Raw genomic sequence first — 27,648 nt, 5'->3', positions numbered from 1 at the left:
TGAATCCTGCCAGGTATCAGACAGCATTCCTTTACCCTGGTAGTGGGGATTGTGATCTCCGCTGGTGGCACGTCCTCTGAGGAGGAAGAGAGGGGCAGAAGGAAGAGGAGGCCAGATGTCCCATTGCAGCTTCCAGGGCAGCGATCTGTGGGAGGAGAGGTGCAGGCACAAGGGGTGCAGGGCCAGCTGGCAGTCCAAGGTGGAAGGGGCCGCAGAAGACGTCACTACCTTGCTGCCAAGGTTTACAGGCAGCAATGCAGCTACCTCAATATGTCTGAGGGGCAATGCCGAAGGAGGCTACGCCTCTCAAAGGAGATAGTGACCTCCATTTGCCAGATGATTGTGCCTGAGATCAGCTCCATCTGTGTGGATGGACACCCCATGCCAGTGGCTCTGAAAGTCACAGTGGCTTTCAACTTCTATGCCTCCAGCTCTTTCCAGGGGTCAGTGGGGGATCTTTGTGGAGTCTCCCAATCAGCTGTCCACAGTCACGTCCAGCTGGTGACAGAAGATCTGATCAGGCGAGTATTGACCTTTATTCATACAGACGAGGCCAGATAGGCTGAGCGAGCCAGAGGCTTTACAGCGATTGCTGGCTTCCCCCGCATCCAGAGTGCAATAGACTGTAAACATGTGGCCATCAAGGCGCCAGCAGGTGAAACCGGTGCCTTCGTCAACAGGAAGGGCTTCCACTCCATGAACGTGCAGATAGTGAGTGATCACAGGATGTGGATTCTGCAAGTCTGTGCAAGGTACCCAGGCAGCTCCCACAACGCCTACATCCTCAGACACTCCCAGGTGCCGGGACTCTTCAGTGCTCCAGCCCGGCTGGATAGATGGCTGCTGGGTGACAAGGGCTATCCGTTAAAGAAGTGGCTCATTATGCCTCTCCACCACCCAAGAATAGATGCAGAGAGGCATTAGAATACAAGTCTTGGCTCCACAAAGGCTGTGGTTGAGAGCACCATAGGTTTCCTCAAGATGCGCTTCCAATGCCTGGACTGTTCAGGGGGAGAACTACAATGTAGCCCAGATTGTGTGTCACTGATAGTGGTTCATTCTGCACTCTCCACAATCTGGCTCTGGCAAGAGGGGACCCACTGGAGGAAGATGATCTTGATGCAGCTCCACAGGCCACAGATGATGAGTCCAGTGGTGAGTCTGAAGATGAGCATGGTGAGGAGAATGCTGAGTTTGTGGAGCCAGATCTCGGTAACCTTCAGGGAGATGGGGGCACTGGGGACGACTTGATCCAACGCTCCTTCAGCTAGGCTACCAGAGGTCAGCTTCAAACATATGCCAGGGCTGCCACCTCCATCCCTGATGTCTGAAAGGATCCTTTCATTTGAAGACAAAGAACACCAGTAACTGTGCAATAAAGTTCAGAGCCACATACGTCCAGCATTACATACTGGCGTTCCCTGCACCAATAAAATAAAAAGGTGAAGCATACTCAGGCCATGATGACAAAAACAAAATTGATACCATTTTGACAATTACAGGCTATTCTCTGGCCTTAATTCCCAGACCAGTATACATTAATTAAACATAAATGAACATAAATCACCTGTGACCTGTCCCTCTTGTGCTCACGGTGCTTTTAATTTATGTTGGTGAGCACTACGTCTAGGTGCTCCCCCCTCGCTGTCACCGGCATTGGAGCAGCCTGCTGACTCTGCTGTCCTGTTGGCCTTGATCACCTTGGTGGTCGTCCGCTGGCCAGTGGAGCCTGCGCTGACCCCGCCTGGGAGGGAGCGGCCAGTGCCAGGCTGGCATCTCTCCAATCGCCGCAGCCTCATCAGATGCCAAGGACACTGGCGGAAGGGCAAAAGATCTGCTGCTGTCATCTGGAGCACCCAGAGAGGAGCCCACAGAGTTGACTGACAGCTCTTGTGTCAATGTGAGATCGCTGTGGACCTCCCTGCACACCATTGATGGATGGGCACCGAACTTGGATACTGAGTCTTTCATACATCTCCCACACAGATACTGACCACCTGAAGTCCAGGCACTTGCAAGTCCAAGCACAACCCCAGGAATCCCTGATTCTGTCCCTGGAGCTGCCTCTCCATGACGGTTGCCACTTTCTCAATGGAGGAGGCAGTACCCATGGCCATGAGCGTCAATGCAGTGCTCACACTCTGCATGGACTCATCCACAATGGAGGCCATGGCACACAGACCCACATGGATCTCTGACAGATCCTCCCGCGTATCTCGCTGGACACCCAGCATCTGCCACCTAATGGATGACTCCAGAGGCCCATCATCAGCCTGTGAATGAGCATTGTCCTGATCCTCAGCAGTCCTCCAACTGCCGGCACCCTGGATGCTCTCTGCCTCCGCCTGCACCTCAAGCAAGTATGAAGTGCCCTCACCAATGTGCACTGAAATACTAGCCACCGATCTAATGCCCACCAAGGTGCTGGTATCTGTGCTGGTGCCTGCTTCAGAGACCAGGTGTCACGCAGGTGACAATGGTGCCCAGTGGTCTTCTGGTGTCAGGGGTGGCCCTTCAGGGTCTACAGATCAGGCACCTGCTGGCAAACCTAAAAGGGAGAACAAGGATGTATCATTGGTTAAAGACATCACACTGTCACTGTGTATGTCACTAGGGTGTGAGACAATGGAGATCAGCATCGTTGTGCAATTGTCATCCGATGATCAATAGGGACACCAGGTTGGAGGCATACATCAATGAGGAGACTGAACTAGAATGGTTGCACAATGCAAAAGTCCCACCTCTGTGTGCTGCATTCGTGCACCTTCATCTGGCACCCCCGCCTCTCCGCACCCAGTTGCATAGGGAGTGTGCTGGCTCTCCAGCTCCAGGGCATCTTGCTTGATCCAGGAGAGCATTAGCTGGTTAGGCAGGCCTGTATGTGCCCTCTCAGCCTGGTTATGGCTTGTCTTCTTCTGAAAGGATGGAAGAGCATTGATTAGTCCACTCTCTACCTGCAGTGCCCTTTCAGCCTGGCCAACCCCAGCTGAGGAACACCTTGCAGGGCACATCCGAGTCGTGGTCCTCGAGCCGTAAGGCACTCAGTTCAAGTAGCCAGGGCTCACCTCCTTGGCCAGCTCTGGCATGATTGACAGTTGGCACTCAGACTCTTGCACCACTGTGCTCCATGAGGGGACGGCCACACCTTAGCACTTCTGCATCCTCACCCATGCCAACACAGCACTCACCTTTCCTGAGTGCAGCAGATCATTGAAATGCTTCCGGCACTGCACCCACATGCGCTGCACCACGTAATGGCTGCTCACCCGGGCTGCCACTTCCTCCCATGCCCCTCATGGTGAGGTGAGGTGGCCTCTTACTCCCATCTCTGAGGAAAAGGGTGACCCTCCTGGCAGCCACCTCCTCCAGCAGAACCACTAGACACTCCTTCGAAAAATGAGGGGCCAAGTGCCCACCCAACCTGCCCTGCTGCCTGGCGTTTGCTGTCACACTTGAGTGCATCTTCTGAACCGCAGCCAGATGTTCGTCCCTGGCAGCCTTTCTGGGCTGCCTGGGCCTTCTTTATACCGGCCGCCGGGTCGCCATTGGACCTGGCGGCAAACAGGCCCCCGTCCCTACTTGGCCCTATCCGGCCACTGATGAGGCACATTTCACACTGGGCAGGCTTTAGTTGGCCCACCAGAGTGAAATCACGGGTCGGGGCCTGATTGCAGGTGGCGGTTAGTTTTGCGGCTGCTCCTGGGCCTGCCCACTGTGCCTGCCTGACGAGGGCATAATCCTGGCCATGAACTTCTGTGAAGAGGCTAGAGAAACTGGGATTGCTGTCTTTAGAATATTAACAGGAAACTTAATGAAAGGTTTTAAAATTATGAAGGGCTGTGATGGTGTCGATATTAAGAATCTATTTTCACTGACAGGTGGGTGAATACAAGATACAGATTTAAGATAATTAGCAAAACAACCAGTGTCATGAAAATATAATAACTTTCATTATATTACTGTTATTTATTGTAAAGATAGATTAATAGTGGGGTTTGGATTAGTTTTTCTGCGTGAGGTTGCGGTAGAAGGTTTATAACTGAATTGCAGACAGCTAAAAACAAAAAAACTGCGGATGCTGGAAATCCAAAACAAAAACAGAATTACCTGGAAAAACTCAGCAGGTCCGGCAGCATCGGCGGAGAAGAAAAGAGTTGACGTTTCGAGTCCTCATGACCCTTCGACAGAACTTGAGTTCGAGTCCAGGAAAGAGCTGAAATATAAGCTGGTTTAAGGTGTGTGTGTGGGGGGCGGAGAGATAGAGAGACAGAGAGGTGGAGGGGGTTGGTGTGGTTGTAGCGACAAACAAGCAGTGATAGAAGCAGATCATCAAAAGATGTCAACAACAATACTACAATAGAACACATAGGTGTTAAAGTTAAAGTTGGTGATATTATCTAAACGAATGTGCTAATTAAGAATGGATGGTAGGGCACTCAAGGTATAGCTCTAGTGGGTTTTTTTTTTTATTTTATATAATGGAAATAGGTGGGAAAAGGAAAATCTTTATAATTTATTGGGAAAAAAAAAAGAAGGGGGAAACAGAAAGGGGGTGGGGATGGGGGAGGGGACTCACGACCTAATTCAACAACTTTAGGTCGTGAGTCCCCTCCCCCATCCCCACCCCCTTTCTGTTTCCCCCTTCTTTTTTTTTTTTCCCAATAAATTATAAAGATTTTCCTTTTCCCACCTATTTCCATTATATAAAATAAAAAAAAAAAAAACCCACTAGAGCTATACCTTGAGTGCCCTACCATCCATTCTTAATTAGCACATTCGTTTAGATAATATCACCAACTTTAACTTTAACACCTATGTGTTCTATTGTAGTATTGTTGTTGACATCTTTTGATGATCTGCTTCTATCACTGCTTGTTTGTCGCTACAACCACACCAACCCCCTCCACCTCTCTGTCTCTCTATCTCTCCGCCCCCCACACACACACCTTAAACCAGCTTATATTTCAGCTCTTTCCTGGACTCGAACTCAAGTTCTGTCGAAGGGTCATGAGGACTCGAAACGTCAACTCTTTTCTTCTCCGCCGATGCTGCCGGACCTGCTGAGTTTTTCCAGGTAATTCTGTTTTTGTTTTGCAGACAGCTAGCCTGGAGCTTTTGAATTATCAAAAGAGAAGCTAAGTTTGAAATGCTAAATGCGTAAACATGGCTTAATTTTTAGAATGTGAGGTGTGAAAAACATTTGCATTTTTAGATAAACCAGAATAGTGAATTTCAAAGAGATGGTAACACCTAACCAACAGATGATAAGCCAGTGTGTTTATTTTTCCCAAAGATTACTGATAATGTAAGTACTATGGAAGATTTATATGATGGAAAAAGTAAAGTTGCAAAGACATATTAGAACAATGGGATTTACATTAAAAAGGGAGAAAAATGTATTAAGGAGCTGAGATTATGTGGAAGCAGAAGGCATTCTAAGATCTAACAAGTGTGAAAAGCCTCCAGTCTCAAGTTATCAAGTTGCTGTCTACAGGAACCGAAGCTAAGAAAGCTCACTCTTAATATCACCGTCCAGGGTAGTGCGTGCTTTGCCTGGAGCTGTTTAAATCTATCTTGTTTTACTGTTGTCTTAACAGAGGTGTAAGTGGGAGCTAGATTAATTAGGAGATTTAGGAGTTATTCTAGAAGTAATTTGTAGACCTTTTTCTTCTATTAATAAATGTTTAATTTAGTTTTGTAAAAACCTCTAAGTCTTGGTGGGCTCATTACTATTGCATTCAGGGCACGCATCTTGAAATAAAATACAAATTGCAAACAGTTGTGGCAGCTGTTTCAAGTTTTCTTCTGGGATTTGAGCAGCTTGGCTTTTACCATCCACTGTGCCATAACAACCAGGAAAGTTGGGAATTTTTTTCAAACGCCAATTTTTTATGTTCTGGAATGAACTGCCCGTAGAAATGTGGAAACAATTTCAGCAGCAACTAATAACAGGGAATTGTATGCACAATTGAAAAGAGAAGATTTGCAGAGCTATAGGGAAAGAGCAAAGAGAGCCGAAATAATTAGATAGCTTTTTCAAAGAATCACAGTTGGCCTAATCACCTCTTTTTATTTGGAAGATTCCATGATACCAAGCTAAAGGAAAATTGACACAAAGTAGGACTTTTCTAATATTGACAAGATTTAAAGAGAACAGGTGACATTGAGAGATAATGGGCCGTAACTTCTGAGCTCCCCACTGTCGTATTGGGGGGGTACCCCAAAGATGCGCTGGGGAATCCCCTTCAGAAGTTCTCAGGTAAAGTTTGCACGGCAATTGCCCAGAAGTGCAAACTTCCCCTGGGTAATTGCCTTGCACTGGGAAATGTCTGAAATTATGATTTAAATCGCAAACTTCAGATGGTTCCAACCGGGTATTTACGCAGAAAAAGTTAAAAAGATTAAAACCACTTCTAACTTCTTGGTAACTATTGTGCAGACATAGGGGACTCTCCCAACAGCCCAGACTACTCCCCGCCATGGGATGTCCCCACCACGCCCCCCCCCACCACGCCACCACCTTGACTACCAGCACCCCCCTCACAGGACTACCCCTTCCCCCAAGGGACAATAATGTCTGACAGGAACTCTCCAACCCACAGGATTCCTTCATCCCCATGGGGGCTCCTCCCCTCACACCCGTCAGATCTGACTCTCAACCTCATCACACCCTCCAAGCCCTACCCAACCTGGCCTGCAATGTCACTCACTGCCAACCCTAAGGCCCAACCCGATCCGAGGCATTGACCACCCCCAACCTCCAACACCCCCGACCTCCAAGCCTCCCCTCCCTCCGACACCCCAACCTCCGACCACCCCATCTCCAGCAACCCCAATCTCCGACCATTCAAACCTCTGACCACTCCCCACCTCCAACCCACTTAACCTCCGAACCCTACTCGCCCCCATGCCCCCGACTTCAGATGACAACCGAACCTCCGACATCATCCCCCCTAAGACTCCGATCCCCGCCCTCCAACCTCTGATCCTCCTCCAACCACCAATCCCACTCCAACCTCTGATCCACCTAACTCTGTCCTCTGCCCCACTCCACCCCATAAATCCACTCACCTTCTCCCTGGGTCAATGGACCTTTAACTTAACTTTTTTTTTATTTATTCATGGGATGTGAGCATTGCTGGTTGGGCTAGCATTTATTTCATACCCCTAATTACCCTTGAGAAGGTGGTGATGAGCTGCCTTCTTCAACTGCTGCAGTCCATGTGATGTAGGTACACCCACAATGCTGTTCCAGGATCTTGACCCAGTGACCGTGAAGGAACAGAGATATAGTTCCAAATCAGATAGCAAGTGGCTTAGAGGGGAACCTTCAGGTGATGGTTTTCCCATCAGAAGGATTTCAGGCCCCCACCCTACGCCGGGATCTTCCGGTCCAGCTGCAAGTCAATGGACTTCTGGCTGGGGCGCCGCCTTGCGAGGGGACTGGAAAATCCCGGCCCATGTGTCTACTGCCCTTGTCCCTAGATTGTTGCGGTCATGAGTTTGGAATGTGCTACCTAAGGAGCCTTGGTGAATTCCTGCAGTGCATCTTGTAGATGGTACACACTGCTGCATCAGTGGTGGAGGGAGTGAATATTTGTGGATGTGGTGCCAATCAAGCAGACTGCTTTGTCCTGGATGGTGTCAAGCTTCTTGAGTGTTGTGGGAGCTGCACTCATCCAGGCAAGTGAGGAGTATTCCAGCACACTCCTGACTTGAGCCTTGTAGGCTGGATGCTGGATGCATAGCAGGAGGTGCATGAAGATCTGGCAGAGATTCCAGAGTTTACACACCTTGGCAAGGGGGTGAAGGGTTCCCTCCAGACCATGAGCACAGCAATCACCTTCTCTTCTGAATGCTTAGCTTCCTCCATGAAGAGATTGGCGACTCTTGTGGAGAACAATGCTCAGCAGCTCATTCAGGGGCTTCTAGGTGTGGACCTGCAATCCATTGCCTTGTCATTGAGCTCAAGCAGCCAGCACCAAGGTGAGAGGGGAACTGTTAAATAGATCCAAAAAAGAAATGTGCTCAAGATACTTAATGAATCAAAGTACTCCATCTGTTATAATTAACCTTAACAATACAATTACCATAACATTATCAAAGTGCCTGAAGTCAGGCTGGTATGGTCTTCACCTGAACCATGCTGGGATGAGTGTTCTGGCGAGTCATATACCTAGGCCAGTAAAGAGGGATTTAAACTAAACAGTGGGGGTAAGCGATCAAGTTTGGGAAGGTGTGATCAATTAAACAGAGAGGACAAGGAAAAAGAGCAAGGTAGTAATAAGGGAAATGACAATCAGAGCATGGCAGGAAGGGACAGGATGTACAAAACCCAAGAGTGCACCAGCAGATAAGGCTAGAAGTTACAATGAAACTAAAACAATAGAAATAAAGGCTCTGTATCTGACTGCACATAGAATTCATAACAAGACAGATGAGCTGACAGCACAAATAGAAATAAATGTGTGTAATCTGATAGCCATTACAGAGACATGGCTGCAGGAATCTCAAAGGCTGGGACCCGAATATTCAGGGGTACATAACTTTTAGGAAGGACAAGGAGATAGGAAAAAGTGGAGGGTAGCTCTGTTAATTAAGGATGACAATGGTGCAATGGAGAGAGATGATCTTAGTCTGGAGATCAAGATGTAGAATCAGTTTGGGTAAAGATGAGTCACTTGTGGGAGTAGTTCATAGGCCCCTTAACAATAAGCACACTTTAGGATGGGATATACAGGAAAAACTAATGAGGGCTTGTGAGAAAGATATGGCAATTACCATGGGTGACTATAACCTACATATAGGTTAGACAACTCAGATAGGCAAAGGTAGCCTTGATGATGAGTTTATAGAGTGTTTTTGGGACAGTTTCTTGGAGCAGCACTTTTTAGCACTAGCCAGAGAACAGGCAACACTAGATCTGGTAATGTACAATGAGACAGGGTTAATGAATTACCTCATCATGAAGGTGCCCCTAGGTAGCAATGATCATAATATCATTGAATTTCACAATCAGATTGAGACTCAGAGTGAAGTGGATCTAAGGCTAGTGTTATAAATTTAGGTAAGGGCAATTAAGAGGGCATGAAAACAGAGCCTGCTAAAGTGAACTGGGAAATTATGTTAAAGGATAGGTCAGTAAAGATGCAGTGCAGGCATTTAAGGAGATATTTCAGAATACTCAGAAAAGGTTTTTTCCATTGAAAAAGAAATACTCCAACAGAAGGACCCACCATCTGTGGCTAACAAAACAAGTTAAAGATAGTATCAAATTGAAAGAAAAAATATATAATTCCACAAACATGAGTGGCAGATCAGATGATTGGACAGAATATAAAGAAGAGCAAAGAATGATTAAAAGATTAAAAGGGGGGAGAAATTAGAGTATCGAAGAAAGCTAGTTTGAAATATAAAGACAGATAGAGCTTCTACAGGTATTTAGAAAGGAAAAGAGTAAATAAAGTGAGCATTGGTTTCCTAGAGAGTGAGAATGGGGAATTAATAATGGAAAATAAGGAAATGGCAGATAAACTGAACAGTTGTTTTCCTTCTGTCTTCACTATAGAAAATACAAATAATATCCCAGAAGTAATTATGAAATAGGAGGCGAAAGACAGGGAAGAACTTAAAACAATTACAATCACTGGGGAAAAGGCATTAAGAAAACAATTAGAGCTAAAAGCCGACAAGTCCCCAGTCCTGATGGACTTCATCCTAGGGTCTTAAAAGAAATGGCTGCTGAGATAGTAGACGCATTGGTTTGAATTTTCCAAACTTCCCTAGATTCAGGGAAGTCCCATCAGATTTGAAAATAGTGAGTGACTCCTCTATTCAATAAAGGAAGGAAACAGAAAGCAGGAAACTACAGGCTAGTTATCTTAACATCCGTTGTGGGGAAATTTCTGGAATATATTATTAAGGAGGTTTTACTAGGGCATTTAGAAAATCTCAGTGCAAACAATCTGAGTCAACATGGTTTTGTGGAAGGGAAAGCGTGTTTGACTAATTTATTGGAGTTCTTTGAGGATGTACCAAACCACATGAATAAAGGGGAACCTGTGACTGTGCTGTACTTATATTTCCAGAGGGCATTTTACAAGTTGCCATGTCAAAAGTTACTATGCATGGCGTAGGATAATATATTAGCATGGATAGAGGATTGGTTAGCTAACAGGAAACAGAGAGTAGGAATAAATGAGACTTTTTCAGGTTAGCAAAATGTGATGAGTGGAGTACCAGACGGCTCAATGCTGGGGCCTCAACTATTTACAATTTATTTCAACACATTGGATGAAGGGACCGAATGTATGGTTGCTAAATTTGCTGATGACACAAAGATAGGTAAGAAGGAAAGTAGTGAAGAGGACATAAGGAGTCTGCAAAGGGACATAGATAGGCTAAGTGAGTGATTAAAACATTGGCAGATGGAGCCATAATGTGGGGACATCTGAACTTGTCCACTTTGACAGGAAGAATAGAAAAGCAGCATACTATTTAAATGGAGAGAGATTGCAGAACTCTGAGGTACAGAGGAATCTGGGTGTCCTGGTACAGGAATCAGGAAAAGTTAGTATGCAGGTACAGCAAGTTATTAGGAAGGCAAGTGGAATGTTGGTGTTTATTGCAAGGGGAATGGAATATAAAAGGAAGGATGTTTTGCTACAGAAGTACTGGGAGTTGGTGAGACCACATCTAGAGTACAGTGTACAGTTTTGGTCTCCTTATTTAAGAAAGAATATAAATGCATTAGAAGCAGTTCAGAAAAGGTTCACTCAATTGATACCTGGGAAGGGGGGAGGGGTTATCTTATGAAGAAAGGTTGGACAGGCTGGGCCTATACCCATTGGAGTTTAGAAGAATGAGAGGTGATCTTATTGAAACATAAGATCCTGAGGGGAGTTGACAGGGGTGAATACTGAAAGGATGTTTCTCCTTGTGGGAGAAACTAGAAATAGGAGACACAGTTTAAAAATAAGGGGGTTTCCATTTAAAATGGAGCTGAGGGAACTTTTTTCTCTCAGAATGTTGTGAGTCTTTGGAACTCTCTTCTCCAGAGAGCAGTGGAGGTGACTAACAAGGGAGTTGAAGGTTATTGGGGGTAGAGGGAATGTGGAGCTGAGACCAAAATCAGATCAACCGTAATGTTATTGAATGGTGGAGCAGCCTTGAGGGGCTAAATGGCCTACTCCTGCTCCTAATTTGTATGTTCATATGGACGATGCAAGATACTTAATCAATCAATACCCCCCACCGGTTTATCCCTAAACTTAACAATACAATTGGCATAACATTAACAGTGATGAAGTGCTGAGAGTATCTGCCAGGTTCCCAATCCTTTCAGGTAAGTATGTAGGGCCAACTGGACCTCAGAATGGTGGAGAAGCAGTTGAAGTTAGCAACACCTCTTAGGGTATTCCTGATGGTGATAGCTTCTCCTCCACCCCTCTGCCAGTGACATCTATGCCTCAGGATGCCACGATGACAGAGGAGGTTCCTGACATCGTGCAGGTGACCCTCACTCCACTGTGACTTTCACAACCTGAAGCAATCAGGGGACATCTACCATGGTCATCCCAGTCTGTAATGCAGCTGGCAGTGAAGGGGCAGCAGCACTGCACAACACCCATAAAAGAATAAAGGAAAACAACAGACACACGGGACATCACAGGCATTCGCTTACCTTGACTTTCTGTGTGAGACATTGTGTTGATGATCTTTAGTAAATGATTGTCACTAGGAATGGAGTCATTGTTGTTGTTGACGATTAACATGATCTCATGGGGCTGAATTTTGCATTTATCGGGCGGGTGGGCCCTACCCAATCAGCCGCGGGTGCGCAGCCAATCGCTGCTGCCAAAACGGGCCGCCTCACCATTTTGCGCGGGCGGGCCAATTAAGGCCCACCCAGTGCATTTCAGACTCCCATGTTCAGCGGGAAATTCAAATCGGCAGCAGGCGTGTTCAGATGGCTGGTTCCAATGGGGAACCGGCAGTCTGTATAAAGAGCGGACAGGCAGCATCCTTCAAGCTGTTCACCATGCCAGCAACAGGGAACCAGAAGAGGTGAGGGCAGAGGAGGAGGGGGGCAGGCTGCGGGGTAGGCCAGCAGGGGGCCAATGTGCCCCTCGGTTCTCCAATGCCTGCCTTGCTGCCTTCCTGGAAGAGGTGTCCAACCATCAGGAGGTATTGATTCCGGAGGATGGGAGGAGGAGAGCCCCCCACATGACCAGGCAGGCGTGGCAGGAGGTGGCGGAGGCTGTAAGCTCTCAAGATACTGTGTGGCACACTGGAACACAGTGCCACAAGCGCTTCAATGATTTGTTGGGTGAGTACCATGTCGGCCTTGGCCATTTTACCCATCAGGTAGCCTAAGCCCTTGAGGCCCCCGCACCCTCCCATGTCTTAGTGTCGTTACTGCATTGGGCATTTGGCACATGCTGGGTGGGTAAACAGATAGTGACCATGCTTACATCAGCCTTAGTGGTTGAGGAGAAGATGGGTTCTCCCCGCAGCATATGTTGGTGTTTGTCGTATTTGAGTAGTCTGGGGGCAACCTGCAGAGGAGGCAGCTGGACACATACTCAGAACTCCAACACATGTCATATTGATGGTGATGAGATGGTCGAAGGGGAGCCTCAAGGTCAAAAGCCATCTGCTGGCATCAGCGCCGCACCTAGTTGCACATTGATGCCATCGGTGCTAAGACCCGTGTGTTATTCAAAGTGATGGATGCCAAATGTGTCCAAGGGGGAGGGGTTTGGGAGCAGCCGTACTATCACCGGTAGTGTGGACAGGAGCCGCTGGAGGCCTCAGATGGGCAACTGTGCTTGCGGTGCGGCATGCGCATGCAGAGCACATGAGGGATCAGTCCCAATAAATGCTTTTCTTTGTTCTGTAGGCAAAATCAGAAAACAATAGCTGGGAGCGTCTGAGGACTGGTGGTGGGCACACCATGCTGCAGCATCTCATCACTTATGAGGCGCAGGCCATGGATCGGGGGAGGAGGCAGGCGGCCAGATCAGCAGGTGTCGGCAAGGCTGGGGTCCAGCAGCCAGGTGTTTGAGGTCCACAGTCCCATCCACTCTGTCTGCCCACCATTCAAAGCACTGATGGTTGCTGCAATCGTTAATGCAGCAATGCCGCTCATTCACAGACTGATACAGTCAGACGTGTGGGTCATACACAAATGTCCCTTGGCCCCTTGAGGATGTGTGTCTCTAGCACCTTCCAAAGTTGCCTTATCCCATTTCTGACCACTATCCCCATGGCCTAACATAGCATGGCATCACTGCTGCACATCCAAAGGCTTATAACATCTTAGGAGGGTTTGTACCTCCACCACCCTTTCAGACAGTACGTCCCACATTACTCTGTCCAAAAGGTCCTCAGCACCTCACCAGCACTCAACTTAAATAAATGCCACCACATTAGTCATCCCTGCGCCAAGGGGAAATGTTGCCTTTTGTCCACCCGTTCTATGCCCCTCATAACAGTGTGAATGTCAATAATGTGACCTGTCAATCTCCTGTGCTCCATGGCAAATGTCACAAGTGTATGCAATGTTTCTTCATAACTCCAACTCTCCAGGCCAGCATGCATCCTGGTCAGGAACCTCTGCACTCTCCCCACTGCAATGCCACCCCTCCCATGAAGCACATGTCACAACTGAACGCAGAAGTGTAGATGAGGCCTCGACAGCGTTTTCTGAACTTGCAACATGACCTCCCTTTTCCTTCATTCTATTCCTCGGCTAATAAAGGCAAGTCTGGCTTCGACCTTTTTAAACGCCTTATGTTCCTGTTCTGCTACCTTAACGGGTCTGCCCAGCAAGGTCCCTGTAATCATCGTGACTTCCCACGGTCCTATATTACTCATGTATTCCCGTATCTTGCTTGTCTTGTCCAAGTGCTTAACCGAACACTTATCCACATAACATTCCATGTGGCATTTCTTAGGCCTGTCTGTATGCGCATGTAATGTTTGGGCCTCCTCTTGACTATTTACCACCCCACCAATGTTCGTCTCCTGAGGTTCTTGAAGGGTGAGCGACTTATGAAGTGGGGGTGAAAGAGATGAAACATGTTACTGACTGAACGCCAACTGATGCACTGTCCTTGTTGTTAATTTCAGCATCACCACCGCATGGCCTCCACACCTGAGGGCCAACACTTGAAACTTGCATCAAATCATTTCAGTGAGCCAGGCACCAGCGCAGGGACAAACACATCGGTGGGGATTATGACATCGGCTGGTGTCCGGGGGCACAGTGGAGAGGGCACTTCACAGTTGCTGGAGGACATGGCACGGACAGAAATTGACGATGGCGCCAGGAACCAGAGGACTGCAGGGGACCAGATACATGCTGAGTCCGGCAGTGATGATGTGTCTCTGGAGATGTCCGCCATGCAGCAGCTGCAGGACAAGCGGCCGAGTGTGCGGGAGCATCTGGCAGTGTTGCATGAGAATATGCTTCACTTGGTCTCTGTAGTGGAGAAGTCCAGGCAGAGTGTCAGTGAAGGCATGAACCTCAGGACAGAACTTCAGGCTTCCTCCACTGAAAGATTGGCAACTCTCATGGAGAGGGTCTTCCAACAGTTTGAGAATCTTCTGACTGGGTTACGCTTTGACCTGCAAGCCCTCACAGCGCTAATGGCCACAGGTGGTCATTCGCAATTTGGGAGATGTTCTGGGCACCAAGTGTCGGTACTCAGTGCCCATCCATCTGCGGTGAGCAGGGAGGTCCAATGTGACCTCACATCAACACAGCAACTGTTTGTTGTCTCTGCGGGCTCCTCTCAGGGCACTCCGGATGAGGGCAGCAGCTCCTCCGCCCCTCTGCCAGTGACCGTTGCTTCCATTGAGGCTGCGACAACTGGCCACTCCCTCCCAGCCGGGGCCAGCACAGGCTCCACGGGCCAGAGGACGCCCGTCAAGGTCATCGAGGCCAACAGGACAGCAGAGTCAGCAGGCTGTCTCACAAGCCACTCCGAGGGATGGGGCGGCACCTAGACATAGCACCCACAAGTGTAAGCATAAGGCACATTAGGCACTCCACAGGTTTGTCACTGGTGATTTTGTGTTGGCCCTAGATTAGGGAATGTTTCATTATGTGCGTCAGAGTGATGTTTGTTGTTTATTTTGGTGGGAATAAAGTCCACTTTTCTGACCATGGCTGAGGGTGTTTCCTTTGTGCTGCATTTGTATGTTTCACAGACATCCTTTGAGTGTTTGAGTGGACATTGATGTTTCTGTACTAAGCCCTTAGTTGCAGCTGATGAGCTGGAAGATGTAGCACCTAAGTGCCACGTGTGGAAGCGTGTCCAGGAAGATGATTGATGTGTGTGGAACTACATGGAGGTTCATTGGATTAAAGTGTCCCAGGTGTCCCTGCCTCCTTGGTGTAGTAGCGGGTCGGCGTGCTGCCCCTGATCATTGCCCTGTGCTTCCTCATCTGGATTCATCATGTGTAACCTCATCCATTGTGTCAAGATCTTCATCAACAACTGTATCCCCCCTTTCCAGCGCAAGATTGTGCAGAGCGCAGCATGCTACCACTATCAGAGAGACGCGATCTGGGGGATACTAGAGTGCGCCCCCTGAGCGGTCCAGGCATCGGAAGCACATCTTGAGAAGACCAATGGCTCTCTCCACCACAGCCCTTGTGGAGGCGTGGCTCCTATTGTAGCATTCCTCAGCTTCTGCTCTTGAATGACGGAGAGGCGTCATGAGCCACCTTCGGAGGAGATAGCTCTTGTCACCCAGCAGCCAACCATCCAGCCGAGCCAGATCACTGAAGAGCCCCGGGACCTGGGAGTGTTTGAGGATGTAGGCACTGTGGGGGCTGCCTGGGTACCTTGCACAGACTTGTAGAATCAACATCCTATGGTTACGCATGTTCATGGAGTGGAAGCCCTTCCTGTTGTTGAAGGCACCGGACTCACCTGCTGGTGCCTTGATGGCCACATGTATACTGTCTATTGCATCCTGGACACGGGGGAAGCCAGCAATCGCTGCAAAGCCTCTGACTCGCTGTGCCTGACTTGCCTGGTTGCAGCTGAAGTGGATGAAGGTCAATACCCGTATGAACAGAGCGTCTGTAACTTGCTTGACACAAGTGTGGACAGCTGATTGGGAGACACCGCAAAGATCACCCACTGAGCCCTGGAAGGAGCCAGATGCATAGAAGTGGAGGGTAACGGTGAGCTTCAGAGCTACTGGCATGGGGTGTCCACCCACACAGTTAGGGGAGATCTCAGGGCCAATCATCTGACAGATATTGTTCACTGTTCCCACTGACAGTCAGACCCTCCTTCGGCATTGCACCTCAGTCATATTGAGGTAGCTGCTTCGCCGCCTGTAAACCCTGGCAGCAGGATAGTGGTGTCTTCTGTGGCCCCTTCCACCTTGGACAACCTCTTGGCCCTGCGCCCCTTGTGCCTGCGCCTGTCCTCCCCAAGGTGGCTCTCCTGGAGGCTGATTGTCCAGTCCTGGCCTCCTCCTTATTCTATCCCTCCCTTCCTCCTCAGAAGAGCTGCTTCCAGTGAGACGTCAGAACCCATACCCAGGCTAAATGGAGGCCTCCAGAAAGCTGCAGGCCCGAGAAAGATTACTGTCTGCAGACTGCTGAGCTGAAGCTTCAAAGTACAGAGAAAGCTATTGGAAAGTGATCTGAACTGCTAACAATCACACAGGCAAGTTTAAAACATTTTCTGCAATAAATACTTCAGATAAAACATTAACAACACCTCTGAGCCCACATATACCATCCGTGGATGAGATTCGTTAAAAAATCACTTACCCGCCTGCCTGTTGCACCCGTGCACCGAGCCGAAGATCGCACGGGCGCCTCAAAATTGGCAGCAATTGCCGAGTTAAGGGCCTTAACAAGGCCTTTAATGAATGGTGGGCGTGTGTCGCACTTCATAGCGTGCCCACCCAGCTAAATATCGCGATGCCGCACGCTGATGTCAGGACGCTCAATCGACGTCAGCGTGTGACATTTTAAGCGCTGATGTGCGGGCTCCACCACCCGCACATCAGCCATAAACTTCTGCCCATGGTTGCATGTTGGCTTAAAGGACTTTTCGCCAAAGATGGAATGGTCATGTGTGTACCAGTGACTATCCTCACTGTTCTCATTGCTGGTGATATACACCAACTGCCCCTGGTGGTAATGGTTTTGAGTGCTCAAAGGGGGTCACAGATCGGAAGACTGCAAGGCAAAGATCCTGATGCTTGAAGTCCTCCACAGTCCTTGCTGGCCCTCAGGTGCTGCGGCTTACTGGCCTAACTTCACTTATTCATCCTCAGAATTCTCCTCAGGCTCAGGGAAACCCAAGCCTGTGCATTCCTGCTCGGTCCGGCAGCAGAATCTCAGTTTGAGCAGAGCGATGCCTCTGTTCACTGATTTCATGAACCATCTCCTCATCAGGTAGCCCTTATCATCAAGTATCCATCCCTCCATTAGCTGCACTGGGGAGAAAAGCTGTGGAACCTGGGAGTGCCTGAGGCTGTATGTACCATGACAATTCCTGGGATACAGTGCATAGACCTGCACGATCCTCTGACAATGGTCACACACATTCAGGAAGTGAAACTGTCTGCAGTTCATGAATGCCCCTGGATGGCCTGAGGGAGCCTTAATAGCCACATGTGTACACTCTGTCAGTCTCTGGACTTTTTGGGAATCCCACTATGCACCCAAACCCTCTGCTCTCTTGGCCTGACTAACCTCATGTGGGTGATGAAGTTGTCTGCTCTCCTGAAAAGTGCAGCCATCACCACCCTGATGCAATGATGTGCTGTAGCTTGCAAAATTCCACAAGGATCTCCAGCTGATGTCTGGGATGAGCCCAAAGCGTAAAAGTTCAAGACAATGTCATCTTAGAGCAACAGGCATTGGGTGCCCACCTCTCCATTTAGAACTAATTTCCCCAGTCGGCATCTCACAAAGTGACATCACTGTCACCCGGGAGAGCTGCAGTCTGCGAAGACACTGACTCTCTGACAGCTGGGGGGGTAGTTCATCCTGTGCCTGAACACTCTTCATGCAGGGTAAACTTTTCTCCTTGGAAGGACTTGGTGCTGTTGGTCTCCTTGACTTTCTGCTCCTTGCAAAGCAAGCCCCTCATGCACATGGACAGCAGGGCACACCTGTCCCTGGCCACCTGCACACCTGTACCTCCTTCCCTTGACCTCCTCCTCACTGGAGGAGCCTCCTGCAGGACGCACAGTTCTCATGAGGACAGTGACCCCTGAATTCCCTGTTGGAGCCCAAGGATACTTCTTGTCTCCAGGCCTCTCCTCACTCCCTTCTATGTGGTTCTTTTAAACTGGTGCACCTGAAAAAGGTGTTTAACGATCTACATGTTAACGGAGTCACCTTCAGCAGTAGACCCAGCTGCTACATCCGCCCTCTGTGAGTTGTTCAGTTTCCAGGCCTTTAGTGCCACAAAAGATTAGCTGTCTGAAATCACTCCCCCATGTGACCTGTGTGTACCCGGTGGAATGGAACGAGGGAATGTAAAACTTCATTTAATTGCTTGCGTTAAATACGTCAATTGCCCTTCAATAAACAAACAATTAAAGGTGGACGGGCTTCTGATTTTGGGCCTCACTCGCCTTTCGTAATATTGGAGACAGCTGGCAGGATGTCGGGTTGCCGACCTGACATCATGACACCTTATTTCACAGAGGCATGGGAGAGACGTCTGCCCCAATCCACTCTGTAAAATCCAGCCCAATGTTACTGAAGCATAACAGTCTAGGCTGTACAGTGTTAATCTTACATCATTGACACATTGTGTCTTTGAGAAGCAGACTGAAACAAGGTTTGTAGCCCAATTTGAGGGCATGGAGGATATTGATGTATTGTAACTTGCTGCATTGCAATGGAACTGCAGAACAATCTCTGAGAGGCAGCATTCGAAGAAAGTTGTTGAACGTCAACAGGAATCATCAGTTATTCATATGAAGAAGTATGGGAGAGAGAAACTGCCATTGGAAAATTCCTGATTTAATGCAAAAAGTCGGTGGGGAGAATTTTCTGCCCATCGGGGGAGTGGTGCGGGAGCTGGCGCGGGCATGTGCGCAGCCGATTGCCGTCCCTGATCGGCTGGGCACCGCCGTTTTACATGAGTGAGCCAACGAAAAAATTTCAATAAAGGAAAAAAAAAATTTTTAGGACATGTGTCCTCATATGAAACTGTCACATGAGCTGGGACATTTCTATGAATTTTATTAAAAACATTTTCAAACCTTTAAAAACCTTCATGAAACCTCATCCCGCCCTTGGATGAGGTTCCATGAAAAATGCGAAGGCCGCCTGGGCTCTTTGCCTGCCCACCAACCATAAGGTTGGACGGGCAGCTCTGTTTATTGTTTTAATTGATAGTTAACTGGCCTTAATTTGACAGTTCGGTAGGCGTGCGGCCGATTCGAGTGCATGCCCGCTGAGCTGAAAATCTGAATGGCGCGTGGTGATGTCGGGAAGCACAACCAACATCACCATGTGTCATTTTACACCTTGGCAAGTGGGCCCCACCCCGCTTGCCGAGCCGAAGATTCTGTACTAAGTGTCATACCCTGTCAAAGGCTTTGGAGAAGGCAATGACAGATGATTCAATAAAGTGTCAATGAGCAGAACTCCAGAGGTGCATAAATGTAGTTAACCAGAACACCAATAGAACAGCCATGCTTAAAACTATGCCAGTATAAATGCAGAAATTTCAAGACAATGGATAATTCGAGAGTTATAAATATCTAGGTGAGAGCAACTATAATGAAGAATGAAGGATGGAAAGATCAGATTTATCAAGGATAGGGTGGCCACAAGCAAGTTATAAACAACAGATAATGTAGGTTATAGAGAAGAGGGAGTAAGACGATAGTTTACACAAGGATAATCACAAATAATAATGGTTTTGACTCTATACCAACCTCCAAGGTATGTGCAGTCTGAGCTGGTGGCTAATAGTGTCAGATCATGTGACAGATCCTCTTCATCAGTGCTGTGCTGTTGTTATCTCTCTCTCTCTTTCTTTTCCTCCTTGGGCTGATGTAGGTGGACAGGTTGCAATCCTTGGGGATGAAATTTTCGACTCTGAGGCAATAAACAGGAGCTAGTCTTTGGCTCAGAAACCCACCTCCAGTGGGAAACTGACTAAAGTTAAGATTTTCATATGGGGTAGCTCTTAATTGATATGAAAGTGGGTTTTCTGCCCACCTAGAGCCAGTGGGAGCAGGCATGGAGGTGAGTCAGATGGAGTGTGGGACTTACTTAGGCTCCCCACAGCAGCCATCACTGAGGCTACTAGTTGACTTGAGGGAGAGATCGCTGGTTTGTGCCAAAGTCTTCCACTGCACCAGAGGGAAGCAAGGTATTGTAGGGAAGATGGAGGCCTGTACCCAGGCAGGGCAGACCCTCGCTGTATCAATGTTGACTTGGATCTCATGCTGGAAGCCATAAGAGAAAGGAGGGAGGTCCTCTTCCCATAGCATAGCAGGAGGAGGCCACCTTGTAGTGCAGAAGGGGCACCTCTGTTTAACATCATGTCCCTCTGCCTCCCATTCCTCCTCCACTCTTATCTCCTGCACTTGCTCATCTCCCAGTGAGCACTCTCCTTCCAGCGCCTCACCACATCTCTCTGGAGGGCCATGTTATAGACAAAATAGCAGACCACCATAATGACTGAGGAGGGAATTGGAGGTCACCACCCAATCAGTTAGGGCACCTGAATCTCATCTCCAGAAGACTGTGGCCTGCTCAATGGTTGGCTTGCTGAGCAGGTGGCATTGATTGCATTTCCTTTGCCTGGGGCTCAGGTAGAGGAGTCAGTAGCCATCCCTTCAAGGGATCTCCCTAGATCCCTAGGATCCATCCACTTTGGGGATTAGAGCGAAGATCTGAGGCAGCCTGGACTAGCAGGGGATGAAAGAACCATGGCAGCTGCCAGGAAAATGAGCACACAAATGATACTTTCCCATTGATGATGTTTTATTAACTATTGCAACATTTACGTTTGGCCTGGTGTTTTTGTGCTGGATCTCCATAGGAACAATTCACCTAATACCACCTCCCAGCTTTCCCCCCCAGCACACCGGCCCCCCCCCACCCCCACCATAACCCTGCACCTCCTGGATGTCTATATACACCACATCAACAGCATTACCCTCATCAACTTTCTCTGTTACTTCATCAAAAGAAAACACTGCAACAAGTTAGTTAAGGGGAAATTGTGTTTAACAAATCTGTGCTGGCTTTCCATTGGCAACCGGCATTTGCCAAAGCAACTAATAATTTTTATGGTATTATCATTTCTATGCCTGCAGTTTCTGGGTTTATCTTGACATTATTTTTTGAGCAAGGGTCTACCATTTGCAAGTCTCCGGTCCTCTGGAACGACCCTTGACTCTAAGGAAGATTGGAAAATTATAGCCAGTCAAATCATGAATGATGTTGTAAAATTGGCAATCTTTGAAGCAGTGAAACAACAGTGAAAAGGTTACATTAATAATTGGGCACAGTAGATAGAAATTCTGGCTTATTTTGAGTTTTGATAAAGATATGGGGAATAGATTTGAGGAGCAACTCATCAATACTCATTAATGGTGGGAAACTGCACTCAGAGTGCATAGGACAGATAATTGTGTTGCCCTATGAACTGCACTCTCCAAGAGCAGGATTCCTCACTGAGAATTCAGAATTACCCCTTGTAAGTTACGTGGACTTCTGATGAGCAGGATAACTGCGTGTAATTCAGTGTTTCGCCACAGGCTTCATGCATTCCATGAATCTCCATGGAGACGGTAAATCAACAACTTAAAGATGACATTACTGACCCTTCAGGATTGTTCTGGTCTTTCCAGAAATTACTTATTAATCTCCTGAACACAGGAACCGAGAAGAAAAATCATTTAAAAAATATTTTTTAAACGCTCCTATTTCGCTTTCTCTGAATACTTTGTATTTACGGTGATTTTACAGCACAAGAAGAGGCCTTTGGACAAACTGGTCTATGTCTAATAGTTATAAAAAATATTGTAGATGGGGGTGGTGTAGATATTTGACTGGGTAATACAGGCTGGACGTAGGATCGGGAAGTCATGTGATGAAACTCCTAAGAATATATCCAACTATTTGGCAACCCTAATTAAAACCTAGCGGGAAACATTTGTTCACTTAGTACTGTTTGAAGCGCAAAGCTTCAATAGTTTAGGAATATCTGAAGATTCACAAGATTTAATTACAGCCTTGAACCTTCCTAGTGTTATAATAAATACTGAGGTACTTTATGTGTTTATAAATATACATAACCCCACTTGAAGCAGTGCTACGATGATTTCCCAGGGGAAAACAGCACCACAGGACACTATCTACCAGACGGCACAACATTCTTTAATAATAACAATTGGGAATGCTGTGCAGAAGGCATCCATGGAGCTGTCTCCCTGCTGCAGAATCAACATAGTCTGCATAGGGCCACCTGAAGCAGAGTTACACATATTTATAAATATATAAAATACCTCAACAAAAACAGAATTATCTGGAAAAACTCAGCAGGTCTGGCAACATCGGCGGAGAAGAAAAGAGTTGACGTTTCGAGTCCTCATGACCCTTCAGCAGAACTGAGTGAATCTTAGGAAAGGAGTGAAATATAAGCTGGTTTAAGGTGGGGCAGGGGGGGTGGGGGGAGAGAAGTTGGGGGGGCTGGGGTGGTTGTAGGGACAAGCAAACAGTGATAGGAGCAGATAATCAAAAGATGTCACAGACAAAATAATAAAAGAACACAGAGGTGTTGATTTTGGTGATATTATCTAAACGAATGTGCTAATTAAGAATGGATGGTAGGGCACTCAAGGTACAGCTCTAGTGGGGGTGGGGTGGAAAGACTAGCAGGGCATAAAAGATTTTAAAATAATGGAAATAGGTGGGAAAAGAAAAATCTATATAAATTATTGGAAAAAACAGAAGGAAGGGGGAAGAAACAGAAAGGGTGTGGGGATGGAGGAGGGAGCTCACGACCTAAAGTTGTTGAATTCAATATTCAGTCCGGAAGGCTGTAAAGTGCCTAGTCGGAAGATGAGGTGTTGTTCCTCCAGTTGCGTTGGGCTTCACTGGAACAATGCAGCAAGCCAAGGACAGACATGTGGGCAAGAGAGCAGGATGGAGTGTTAAAATGGCAAGTGACAGGGAGTTTTGGGTCATTCTTGCAGACAGACCGCAGGTGTTCTGCAAAGCGGTCGCCCAGTTTACATTTGGTCTCTCCAATGTAGAGGAGACCGCATTGAGAGCAACAAATGCAGTAGACTAAGTTGGGGGAAATGCAAGTGAAATGCTGCTTCACTTGAAAGGAGTATTTGGGCCCTTGGACTGTGAGGAGAGAGGAAGTGAAGGGGCAGGTGCTGCATCTTTTGCGTGGGCATGGGGAGGTGCCATAGGTGGGGGTTGAGGAGTAGGGGGTGATTGAGGAGTGGACCAGGGTGTCCCGGAGGGAACAATCCCTACGAAATGCTACCGAGGGGGTGAAGGGAAGATGTGTTTGGTGGTGGCATCATGCTGGAGATGGCAGAAATGGCGGAGGATGATCCTTTGAATGCGGAGGCTGGTGGGGTGATAAGTGAGGACAAGGGGGACCCTATAATGTTTCTGGGAGGGAGGAGAAGGCATGAGGGCAGATGCGAGGGAGATGGGCTGGACACAGTTGAGGGCCCTGTCAACGACCGTGGGTGGAAAACCTCGGTTAAGGAAGAAGGAGGACATGTCAGAGGAACTGTTTTTGAAGGTAACATCATCAGAACAGATGTGACAGAGGCGAAGGAACTGAGAGAATGGGATGCAGTCCTTACAGGAAGCGGGGTGTGAGGAGCTGTAGTCGAGGTAGCAGTGGGAGTCGGTAGGCTTGTAATGGATATTGGTGGACAGTCTATCACCAGAGATTGAGACAGCGAGGTCAAGGAAGGGAAGGGAAGTGTCAGAGATGGACCACATCAAAATGATGGAGGGGTGGAGATTGGAAGCAAAATTAATAAATTTTTCCAAGTCCCAACGAGAGCATGAAGCAGCACCGAAGTAATCATCGATGTACTGGAGAAAGAGTTGTGGAAGGGAGCCGGAGTAGGACTGGAACAAGGAATGTTCCACATACCCCATAAAGAGACAGGCATAGCTGGGGCCTATGTGGGTACCCATAGCCACATCTTTTATTTGGAGGAAGTGAGAGGAGTTGAAGGAGAAATTGTTCAGTGTGAGAACAAGTTCAGCCAGAAATACCTCAGTATTTGTTATAACACTAGGAGGGTTCATGGCTGTAACTGTAATAATTACAATTCTGATAAACATAGGACTGTAGCTTTAAGAACAATCCTGTGTTGTGAGATCACATGATCTGTGTAAACCAATAAATTAGCAGCATGGGGAACCTCGAAGAGGGAGTTCTCCTTTTGTTATAGAGTTTGATGCACACATATAGTTGCTGCTGCTGTCTTATAAATAAAGTTCAATGTTTCCACCAAGAAAAGTTGCTTGAAAAATCAACTCTATAACAGTAATTAAACCCTGTGAATCATTAGGTATTCCTAAACTACTGAAACATTGCGCTTGCAGTTATCAGGACCTCTCAATTGAGCAGCAACTGCATAACTCATTCCCAAACCACCATTATTCATCTCTGAACTGAGATAGAAAAAATGCAGATAATGTTGAAAGGGATAGACATTGAGCCTGACTTCAAGGAAAAAGGCCTTTATTTGAAGATTTACAGGATGTGCATTGTAATCAGATCAGAAAAAGTATTAAAGCCTCTTTTAAAGAACAAAGTGAAAAACACAGCTTGTCTTTATTCAAAGTGGGCAGGCGGTGGCCTGGTGGTATTGTCACTGGATTAGTAGTCCAGAGACTCAGGGTAAAACTCTGGGGATCTGGGTTCAAATTTCACCACAGCAGAAGGTATAATTTGCATTCAATAAAAATCTGAAATTTAAAGTCTAATGAGGGCCGTGAAAGCATTGTCAGTTGTTATAAAATCTCATCTGGTTCACTATTGCTGCTGTCCTTACTTGGTCTGGTCTACGTGTGACTCAAGATCCACAGCAATGAGGTAGGCTCTTAACAGCCTTGTGAAATGGCCTAGAAAGCTGCTCAATTGTATCATACCACTAGAAAATCAATAAGGAATGAAACCAGACGGACCACTCGTCATCGACCTAAGCACCGAAACAACAACAACAGCAAACTCAGTCCTGTTGACCCTGCAAAGTTCTCCTTACTAGCATCTGGGGGCTAGTGCCAAAATTAGGAGAGCTGTCTCACAGGCTAGTCAAGCAACATCCTGAAATAGTCATCCTTATGGAATCATGCCGGCACAGTGGTATACAGTCGGGAGGGAGTTGCCCTGGGAGTCCTTGACATCGACTCCGGACCACATGAAGTCTCGTGGCTTCAGGTCAAACATGGGCAAGGAAGCCTCCTGCTGGTTACCATGTACTTTCCCCCCACACCTACTCTCAGCTGATGAATCAGTGCCCCTCCATATTGAACACCACTTGGAAGAAGCACTGAGGGTGGCAAAGGTGCAGAATGTACCCTGGATGGGGGACTTCAATGTCCATCACCAAGGGTGACTCAGTAGCATCACCACTGACTGAGTTGGCTGATTCCTAAATGACATAGCTGCGAGGCTGGGTTTGCGGCAGGTGCTGAGGGAACCAGCAAGAGGGGAAAACATACTTGACTTCATCCTCAACAACCTGCCTGCCGCAGATGCACCTGTCGAGGACAGCATTGGTGGGAGTGACAACTGTATAGTCCTTATGGAGACGAGGTCCTGTCATTACATTCAGGTCACCCCGCACCCGCCCCCCCCAACCCGCGCCCATCACCATGCTAAATGGGATAGATTTCAAACAGATCTAGCAACTCAAGATTGGGCATCAATAAGGTGCTGTGAGCCATCAGCAGCAGCAGAATTGTACTAAAACACAATCTGTAACCTCATGGCCCAGCATATCCCCCACTTTACCATTACCATCAAGCCAGGGGATCAACCTTGGTTAAATGAAAAGTACAAGAGGGCATGCCAAGAGCAGCACCAGGTATACCTAAAAATGAGGTGTCAACCTGGCGAAACTACAACACAGGACTACCTGCGTACCAAACAACGTGAGCAGCAAGCAATAGACAGAGCTAAGCAATTCCACAACCAAAGGATCAGATCTAGGCTCAGTAGTCCTGCCACATCCAGTTGTGAATGGTGACGGACAGTTAAACAACTTACTAGAAGAGGAGGCTCTACAAATATCTCCATCCTCAATGATGGGGGAGCCCAGTCCATCAGTGCAAAAGATAAGACTGAAGCATTTAAAACAATCTTCAGCCAGAAGTGCCGAGGGGATGATCCATCTTGGCCTTCGGAGGTCTCCAGCATCACAGGTGCCAGTCTTCAGCCAATTTGATTCACTTCATATGATATCAAGAAATGGTTGAAGGCACTGGATACTGCAAAGGCCCTAAAGATATTTCAGCAATAGTACTGAAGACTTTTACTTCAGAACTTGCCAAGCCCCGAGCCAAGCTGTTCCAGTACAGCTACAACACTGGCATCTACCTGACTATGTGGAAAAGTGCACAGGTATGTCCTGTAAGCAAAAAAGAGGACAAGTCCAACCTGGCTAATTACTGCCCCTTTAGTCTACTCTCAATCATCAGTAAAGTAAAGGAAGGGGTCATCAAAATTGCTATCAAGTTGCGCTTGCTTAGCAACAATTTGCTCACTGACTTCCAGTTTGGGTTCCGCCAGAGTCACACAGCTCCTGACCTCATTACAGTTTTGGTACAAACATGGGCAAAAGAGTTGAACACCAGAGGTGACGTGAGAGTGACTGTCTTTGAAATCAAGGCAGCATTTAATCGGTTGTGGCATCAAGGAGCCCTAGCAAAACTGGAGTCAATGAGAATAAGAGAGAAAACTTTGCCCTGGTTGGAGTCATACCTAGCACAAAGGAAGATGGTTGTGGCTGTTGGAGATCAATCATCTCAGTTCCAAGACATCACTGCAGGAGTTCCTTAGGGTAGTGTCCTCAGCCCAACCATCTTCAGCTCTTCATCAATGGCCTTCCTTCCATCATAAGGTCAGATGTGGGGATGTTCATTGATGATTGCATGATGTTCAGCACCATTCGTGACTCCTCAGATACTGAAGCAATCCATGTCCAAATGCAGCAAGGTCGGACAATATCCAGGCTTGGGCTGTCAAGTGGCAAGTAACATTCGTACCACACAAGTGCCAGGCAATGACCATCTCCAACAAGAGAGAATCTAAAAATCGCCCTCTGACATTCAATGGAATTACCATCGCTGAATCTCCTACTATCAATATCCTGGGGGTTACCATTGGCCATAAACTGAACTGGACTAGCCATATAAATACTGCGGCTACAAGAACAAGTCAGAGGCTAGAAATTATGTGATGAGTAACCCACCTCCTTACTCCCTAAAGTCTGTCCACCATCTAGAAGGCACAAATCAGGAGTGTGATGGAATAGTCCCCACTTTCCTCGATGAGTGCAGCTCCCACAACACTCAAAAAATTCAACAACATCCAGGACTTCCACAAACATTCACTGCCTCCACCACCATCACATAGTAGC

Source organism: Carcharodon carcharias, chromosome 3, assembly GCF_017639515.1.
Source record: "Carcharodon carcharias isolate sCarCar2 chromosome 3, sCarCar2.pri, whole genome shotgun sequence".
Taxonomy (NCBI): domain Eukaryota; kingdom Metazoa; phylum Chordata; class Chondrichthyes; order Lamniformes; family Lamnidae; genus Carcharodon; species Carcharodon carcharias.
This window is presented reverse-complemented; position numbering follows the sequence as displayed.